The 8,108-nt window shown below is 44.1% G+C and overlaps 1 pseudogene; it reads left to right on the forward strand.

Annotated features, from left to right (window-relative positions):
- Positions 1-2,223: 2,223 nt before the first annotated feature.
- LOC147998639 (glyceraldehyde-3-phosphate dehydrogenase pseudogene) lies at positions 2,224-3,372 on the forward strand (annotated as a pseudogene).
- The last annotated feature ends 4,736 nt before the right edge of the window (positions 3,373-8,108 follow it).

Below are 8,108 nucleotides of genomic sequence, written 5' to 3' on the forward strand. Positions count from 1 at the left end.
GAGAACCAGATAACAGTTGCATAAAAGGTTTTCTGGATTTGCTCAAAGGTAAGACATCTGATGAACTGTGCCAAGTGGGATTTTAAAGAAATCCCAAACAAGTAACAGGTACCCTGGCAGAAGTGGTTAAAGGAATTCAATTTAATTCATGCAAGATCTGATACAAGAGAAAACTCAAGACAGAGACCAGAAACCCCTGAAGAAAAGTAATGCACGTTACCAGGATATAAAATAACACTGAACGTTTGCTACACCGCCTATTCGTGTAAGATGTGGCTTCCTACAAACACTACTGGAAAGTTTCCCCAGAAAAGACATAACCTTAGTTTCACTCTTTTAAAGACTTAAGGGCAAGAGTGAGGCTCACTGGTAGAGCATTTACCTGGCATCCACATTCCCCGGGTTTAATCCCCATCCCACAAAAAGTTTTAAAAGTAGAAACAATTTTTAGAATCAAAACGATAAGAACTAGAACAGTGGCTAAGTGAGCTTATGGAGGAACTTGGTTCCAGAAGTTTCTCCACACAGCTCACAACCACATGTAACTCCAACTCCAGGATAGCCAGTACCCTTTTCTGGCCTCCACAAGCAACTGCATTCATGTGCTCATGAGGACATATGCACGTGTGAGCGCGCGCGCGCGCACACACACACACACACACACACACACACACACACACACACACACACTTTTTAAAGATGGTGTATAAAAGATTAGCATTCATGGCGCTAGAAGGTACCACACACACTTACAACGTAGGAAAATAACTCAGAGACCTACCCAACTATGATCCCTATGAACCAGTACAATGACCAGCATGGCACCTTAACCTTAAGAGTACAATAGTGTCACACATACCATGGTAGTAACCAACAGCTCTCTAACTGGACTTTGGGCACACTCAACAAGAGGGAACCATGTCTAGTACTGGAAACTGAGTCAACTACCCGGGGTTAGTGAAGTATGGATCTTAAAAGAGAACGCATAACTACTACTTTACTAAACCAGCATGTTCTTTCCTGTGAGCCTGTGTACTGGAGGCTTTCCACAGAGTTCTCCGGCCTGACCAGGTGCGAGGGTTCAGGCAAAGGGGAGAGAACTCCAGCAGAGAGAGGAGAATCCCCTCCACTGCTTCCACTGCTGGGACTGCTCCAACTCTGTCTTCTGCTTCAGTTGCTCCAAGACATCGGGCCAGGCTGAGCCAGCAGGAGGCTGACTAGACAGCCAGGGGTACAGGGGAGCTTCTGGCAGTGATTTCTGAAGAGCAGAACTCTTCCACAAGTGGCAGTGTTACAGCTCTTATGACAGAAGCTCTCAGGCGACAGAGTAATTCTTGCACACGCCTTTATTCCTTCTGGATAGGATTTATGTACAGTTTCGGGCTGGGTCCGGGTCTGACAGTAGTTACTTCCTATTGGCTTGGTCTAAGAGCTTGGGGATACTTTATCCACATGTGGGAGGGCTTGGGGTGCTGCTCCTATGTGACCGATGGTCACAAACATCTCCACAGGGGGGTGTGGGGAGGGCTGTAGCTATGTGACAGGGGCCTGGTTTCTTGGGAGTTTAGGGAAACACTTACCATCCCTTAGGGTCAGTAGGGTTTCAAACCTCAGCTCAACCAGGAACCAGGATACCTCTCACAGACCACTGCCCCACACTTTCCCATTTTAAATATCTATGCTTATATCCACAGATAAATGTGGTTCTTAATTCACATCAAGAAAACTCACTTTCCATGGACAAAGGCCACTGCTGGAAACTAAACTGATAAAAATGTAGTTGTGGAGCCCAGTATCAATCAAAATATCTACAGCACAAATCCTGCACCTAAAGCTTGGAGATCATTTCAGAATAGGTGGTAGAAAGGCTGTAAAAGACAGATACAAGGAATTTGCTATGAGATTGTGTCTCCTTGAAATATCAGAAACTATACCCATGAAGTCTCACCAGCATGGATGCCTAAACATGACCTGAACAAGGATGACTCTAAGAAGCATGCCAACATGGAAGGCAGGAAAGTTAATAAAACCTCAACCCTTGACAAAGAATTATAGGCAATAAAGGAATGCTGAGAGCAGGAGAAATAGTACTCCCCAGAGAACCGGGTATGCAATACCAAAACATATGTAAGTAACATATGGACTGAGCAGACACACACAAATATTTGTGTGTGTGTGTGTGTGTGTGTGTGTGTGTGTGTGATAACAATTAAAGAAAAAGAGGGCTCTCTGCTCCTCCCTGTTCCAGAGACAGCCGCATCTTCTCGTGCAGTGCCAGTCTGGTCTCATAGACAAGATGGTGATGGTCAGTGTGAATGGATTTGGCCGTATTGGGCGCCTGGTTACCAGGGCTGCCTTCTGCTCTGCATCTGGCAAAGTGGACATTGTTGCCATCAACGACCCCTTCATTGACCTCAACTACATGGTCTACATGTTCCAATATGACTCTACCCATGGCAAGTTCAACGGCACACTCAAGGCTGAGAACGGGAAGCTCATTATCAACGGGAAGGCCATCACCATCTTCCAGGAGCGAGATCCCGCTAACATCAAATGGGGTGACTGACACTGGTGCTGAGTATGTCATGGAGTCTACTGGCGTCTTCACCACCATGGAGAAGGCTGGGGCCCACTTGAAGGGTGGAGCCAAAAGGGTCATCATCTCTGCCCCTTCTGTTGGTGCCCCCATGTTTGTGATGGGTGTGAACCATGAGAAATATGACAACGCCCTCAAGATTGTCAGCAATGCATCCTGCACCACCAACTGCTTAGCCCCCCTGGCCAAGGTCATCCATGACAACTTTGGCATCGTGGAAGGGCTCATGACCACAGTCCATGCCATCACTGCCACTCAGAAGACTGTGGCTGGCCCCTCTGGAAAGCTGTGGTGTGATGGCCGTGGGTAGCCCAGAACATCATCCCTGCATCCACTAGTGCTGCCAAGGCTGTGGGCAAGGTCATCCCAGAGCTGAATGGGAAGCTCACTGGCATGGCCTTCCGTGTTCCTACCCCCAATGTATCCGCTGTGGATCTGACATGCCGCCTGGAGAAACCTGTCAAGTATGATGACATCAAGAAAGTGGTGAAGCAGGTGTCGAGGGCCCACTAAAGGGCATCCTGGGCTACACTGAGGACCAGGTTGTCTCCTGCAACTTCAACAGTAACTCCCACTCCTCCACCTTTGACGTTGGGGCTGGCATTGCTCTCAATGACAACTTTTAAAGCTCATTTCCTGGTATGACAATGAATACGGCTACAGCAACAGGGTGGTGGATCTCATGGCCTACATGGCCTCCAAGGAGTAAGAAACCCTGGACCACCCAGCCCAGCAAGGATACTGAGAGCAAGAGAGAGGCCCTCAGTTGCTGAGGAGTCCCCATCCCAACTCAGCCCCCACTGAGCGTCTCCCTCACAATTCCATCCCAGACCCCATAACAACAGGAGGGGCCTAGGGAGCCCTCTTATCTCTTGAATATCATCAATAAAGTTCACTGCACCCCCCCCAAAAAAAAAAGAAAGAAAAAGAGGCCATGAATGTGAAAGAGAGAAAGCAGTATAGGAATGTATAAGAACCAAAGTCTTGGGATGCAGAACTCGGAGCTTGAGGCCAACCTGGTCTTGTGAGGGTCTGTCACCAAAAACGGATAATTTATAAGAAAATAGCAATACTGTATAATTTTTTACATATCATGATTAAATATTTCCAACGTTTAAATTAATTTTTAACTCAGTGTACAAAATCATAGAAATGATTGCAACATGTTCACCCACATTTGTCACTGGAATTTGTTTGGATCCCCACCACTGTCTTTCCTTACAGACCCATATGTTTGAGTGCTTGGCTGATAGAGAGTGTTACTATTAAGAGGTTTGGCCTTGTTGGAGGAAGTGTGTCACTATGAAGTCAGGCTTTGAGGTCTCCTATGCTCAAGCAATGCCCAACATAGAACAATCTCCTCCATGCTATCTGTAGATCAAGACATAGAACCCTCAGCTCCTCCTCCAGCATTATGTCTGCCTAGACACTGCCATGCTTCCTACCATGATGATAGTGGACTAAACCTCTGAAACTGTAAGCTAACCCCAATTAAATGTTTTCCTTTATAGGAGTTGTCTTGGTCATGGTGTCTCTTCACAGGAATAAAACCCAAACCAAGACACTAATTTTACTGGTCTCCTTCCTGCCACACAAACAGCTCCCTTTTGTTGTCCTATGGTAATGATGGCCCATAGTTTTGTGTGGACAGCGATGTGGTATCTTACAGTGACTGATTCAAGTCTTTGCAATGCCAGTGTGCGTCCCTCTAGAACACTGTACGGAGACCTTGTTTACGCCTTTGCCTTCAGTGAATGTGTATCACCTTTTAGAAGTCCTTCGGGTACACAGGGAGGTCACTCCTACACATGCTGTGCCTGTTCTTAATGCTGAAAGATCATCATGAAACTCTGGCATCCAAATTACAAAGCCACAGCATGACAACCTCCACCAACAGCACTTGACAGCTGATGGGGGATTTACACTCTCCAAATTGGGATTTGGAATTTTGAGATTGTCACCTATTGAATTGGTTACTAAAACCTGAATGCTTCAGCAGGTCTGTCTTTCAAGGCTGAAGCATATACACATTGCATGCGATTGAGAACACTTTGTATTGCTTCTGTAAAACCAAGTGCATCATTGCTTAGCCACTGTGGTCCTGTTATCAAAGGAAAACACAGATGTAAGAAAGACTTATTATCATATCAGAGAATAGTTCACATCTTACCCCTAAGGACAGCTTAGAGTAAGAAATAACCTGTTGGGAATTGAAGAAATGGGTATCTATCCAAATATATTCCAGCTGGTGAATAGGTACACAAATAGTAAAACATTCATTACAGTGAGAAATGCCTCAGCACTGAAAGGGACCAAGCACAATTTTATGACTTGACTGACTCTCAAATACATACCATTAAAAAGAAGCCACACCAACCAACAGATTGGGAAAAGATCTTTACCAATCCTACAACAGATAGAGGCCTTATATCCAAAATATACAAAGAACTCAAGAGGTTAGACCGCAGGGAGACAAATAACCCTATTAAAAAATGGGGTTCAGAGCTAAACAAAGAACTCACAGCTGAGGAATGCCGAATGGCTGAGAAACACCTAAAGAAATGCTCAACATCTTTAGTCATAAGGGAAATGCAAATCAAAACAACCCTGAGATTTCACCTCACACCAGTGAGAATGGCTAAGATCAAAAACTCAGGTGACAGCAGATGCTGGTGAGGATGCGGAGAAAGAGGAACACTCCTCCATTGTTGGTGGGATTGCAGACTGGTACAACCATTCTGGAAATCAGTCTGGAGGTTCCTCAGAAAATTGGACATTGAACTGCCTGAGGATCCAGCTATACCTCTCTTGGGCATATACCCACAAGATGCCCCAACATATAAAAAAGACACGTGCTCCACTATGTTCATAGCAGCCTTATTTATAATAGCCAGAAACTGGAAAGAACCCAGATGCCCTTCAACAGAGGAATGGATACAGAAAATGTGGTACATCTACACAATGGAATATTACTCAGCTATCAAAAACAATGACTTTATGAAATTCGTAGGCAAATGGTTGGAACTGGAAAATATCATCCTAAGTGAGGTAACCCAATCACAGAAAAACACACATGGTATGCACTCATTGATAAGTGGCTATTAGCCCAAATGCTTGAATTACCCTACATGCCTAGAACAAATGAAACTCAAGACGGATGATCAAAATGTGAATGTTTCACTCCTTCTTTAAAAGGGGAATAAGAATACCCGTGGCAAGGAATAGAGAGGCAAAGATTAAAACAGAGACTGAAGGAACACCCAGTCAGAGCCTGCCCCACATGTGGCCCACACATATACAGCCATCCAATTAGACAAGATGGATGAAGCAAAGAAGTGCAGACTGAGAGGAGCCGGATGTAGATCGCTCCTGAGAGACACAGCCAGAATACAGCAAATACAGAGGTGAATGCCAGCAGCAAACCACTGAACTGAGAATAGGACCCCCGTTGAAGGAATCAGAGAAAGAACTGGAAGAGCTTGAAGGGGCTCTCGACCCCATATGTACAACAATGCCAAGCAACCAGAGCTTCCAGGAACTAAGCCACTACCTAAGGACTATACATGGACTGACCCTGGACTCTGACCTCATAGGTAGCAATGAATATTCTAGTAAGATCACCAGTGGAAGGGGAAGCCCTTGGTCCTACTAAGACTGAACCCCCAGTGAACTAGATTGTTGGGGGGAGGGCGGCAATGGGGGGAGGATGGGGAGGGGGACACCCATAAAAAAGGGGAGGGGAGAGATTAGGGGGATGTTTGCCCGGAAACCGGGAAAGGGAATAACACTCGAAATGTATATAAGAAATACTCAAGTTAATAAAAAAAAAAAGGCACACAAGTAAAGCTATATACTGTATGGTTCTATTAATGAGGCATTCTATCAATAGACATATCAAAACAGAAAGGAAGGAGAGAATCTATCCTTGTCTGAGAGAGAGTGTCAGGATTGACTACAAATGGGCTTGAGTTGGGGGCGGGGGGTGTCAACGAGGGTGCAGAGGGTACCTGGAAGAAAATGGAGGACAAGAGACTCGAAGAAGGATGCCATGACAAGAGTCTGATCAAAGTGACAATTTTATTTTTTCCCAAGGCTGAATTTATACCATAACAGGGGTAACAGAGGGAGGAGGGAAGTGGGAAACATTTACACAGGCCAAGGACACAGTATTCGTATGGTCAGCTGAAGTCAACAGGATGTTGGTTTTTCAGAAAGGTCACAGGTCATCACATTGTGCATCTTGACGTCAGATGTATTTCTCAGCAAGGTCACAACTTTACCATATTATTATTCATCCTGACCACCAGATTTGTAGTAGTCTTCTACAGCTGGCTGGGGATTTTCCATGAACCCAGTCATACTTAACTCTAACTATACTAGTAACATCAATAATGGAGGGTTTTAAGGGCATCTCTCCCAACAGGGGGTTATTTCTTGTTGGGATTTGTCTGTGATCAAACTACTCTACATCTTATTGTAATGAGGATTAGAGTCCTGTATGTAATCATAAAAATGTAAAATATCCTGCAAAAAGTGTCTCTGTGTGTATATTATACCTTAATAAAAATTGTCTTTGTCTTTTAAAATGAAGGAAGAGAAAAACATGAAGAAATACTACAGTGCTCTAGTTTGATGGGAACTTTTTCTCCAAGTTCCAGCATCCTCAACTCTTGACACCTGACTTACACCCTGTGATAGTTGGATAACAGTTGTAATTACAATAAGTAAGTGTTCATAAGTGGTAAAACGTCATGCTCTCCTAGAAAACTCAGCAGTTGTGCTGGAATTGGAGATGTGACTTGGGTCACTGTTGCACAATTCACATATTCTACTCCATTTCAATTCTGAAGTGCACTCACATCTCAGATTTAAGCCTGACAAGAGAAGCATCTCACTTGAAGCCTGACTTGTTTATGCAGGAGTGGAATGTGTGAAGCAAAATGTTTTGAATGTGCTTGTTAGAAGCTGAGGAACATAAATGAGCAGTTACTACAAGCAGAAACCTAATCCTCTGGCAGTTGAAAAGGAGCTGAACTTTTACAACAAAGGTTTTGTGGGAAAATTCCTTGGATTGGTTGGCATGATAATCCAGTGGATCAAGTTGGTATGGTGATCTATTTTAACAACTCTATTTTTCAGGCATACAAGAGCTTTAAAAAGACCATGTACTTCAATAAATAAGATATGCAGTGTGTTCCTGGAATTTCATATTAGACTACTTCAGTGCCTACTCTGAGGTAGATTTCCTTCATTTTCCATCAGCTGGGAGTCAAAAGACAGGAGTTATAATTGCTGTTGCTTATGAAGCCACACCTCCAAATCCTGCAAGAGGATCTAGCAACTTCAATAAGCATACTTTTTCCCACAATACTCTGGATTTGATGACTGCAAATAAAATAAGGGATAGCAAATTAGTAATTCAGTTCCTTGGAATTCTACAGGCTCTCTGGCTAGGTCTGTCAAACCTTTAAAGCAATATGTACTTGCTTGTTAAGAACACAAACGACCAGGA

The sequence above is a fragment of the Rattus norvegicus genome, chromosome 20 (assembly GCF_021556685.1).
Source record: "Rattus norvegicus strain SHRSP/BbbUtx chromosome 20, alternate assembly SHRSP_T2T, whole genome shotgun sequence".
Taxonomy (NCBI): domain Eukaryota; kingdom Metazoa; phylum Chordata; class Mammalia; order Rodentia; family Muridae; genus Rattus; species Rattus norvegicus.